The following is a 1,113-nucleotide window of genomic DNA, read 5'->3' on the forward strand; positions in this document are numbered from 1 at the left end:
GCCTCCTAGAGTGCTAGGATTACAGGTGTGAGCCATAGCTCCTGGCCAGGAGTGTATATTGTTGAATAAATATATGAGTAAGCAAAGAGAATTAAACATCTAGAAACAGATTTCTATGCATATGGAAATTTATTATGCCATTAATAACTGCAATAAAGTTATTAGGCAATAAAAACTTGGCATCTCAAATCAGTAGGGGGGAGGGGGAAATGGATTATTCAACAAATGGTTGTGGCTAACAACTATATGAAAAAATGCTCATCTTCCGTAATCATCAGAGAAATGCAAATCAAAACCACTCTGAGATTTCATCTGAGCCCAGTGAGAATGGCCCGCATTGCAGAGTCCCAAAGCTGCAGATGCTTGCATGGTGGGGGAGAGAGGGGAACATTTTTAAACTCTGGTGGGACTGCAAACTAATACGGCCTCTTTGGAAAGAAGTATGGAGAATCCTCAAAGAACTCAAAATAGACCTTCCGTTTGCTCCCACAATTCCTTTACTAGGCATCTACCCAGAAGAAAAAAAATAACTTTATCATAAGGACATTTGCATTAGATTGTTTATCACAGCTCAATTTATAGTTGCCAAGATGTGGAAATAGCCTAAGTGCCCATCAATCCAGGAATGGATTAATAAACTGTAGTCTGTGTATACCATGGAATGTTATTCAGCCATAAGAAGGATGGAGAATTTACATCTTTTGTATTAACCTGGATGGAGTTGAAACACATTCTTTTTTTTTTTTGAGACAGAGTTTTACTTTGTTACCCTTGATAGAGTGCTGTAGTGTCACACTTCACAGCAACCTTGAACTCTTGGGCTCAAATAATTCTCATGCCTCAGCCTCCCAAGTAGCTAGAACTACAGGCTCCTGCCAGAAGGTCCTGCTATTTTTTTTTTTTTTTAGGAATGGGGGTTTTGCTCTGGTTCAGGCTGGTCTCAAACTCATGAATTCAGGTGATCCACCCACCTCGGCCTCCCAGAGTGTAGGATTATATAGGTGTGAGCCACCTCGCTCAGCCTTAAATACATTTTTCTTAGTAAAATATCACAAGAATGGAAAAGCAAGTATCCCATGTACTCAGTATTAATATGAAGCCAGGAGACGATTA

Source organism: Otolemur garnettii, unplaced genomic scaffold (genome assembly GCF_000181295.1).
Source record: "Otolemur garnettii isolate 467f Iridium unplaced genomic scaffold, OtoGar3 scaffold00002, whole genome shotgun sequence".
NCBI classification, from domain to species: Eukaryota; Metazoa; Chordata; class Mammalia; order Primates; family Galagidae; genus Otolemur; species Otolemur garnettii.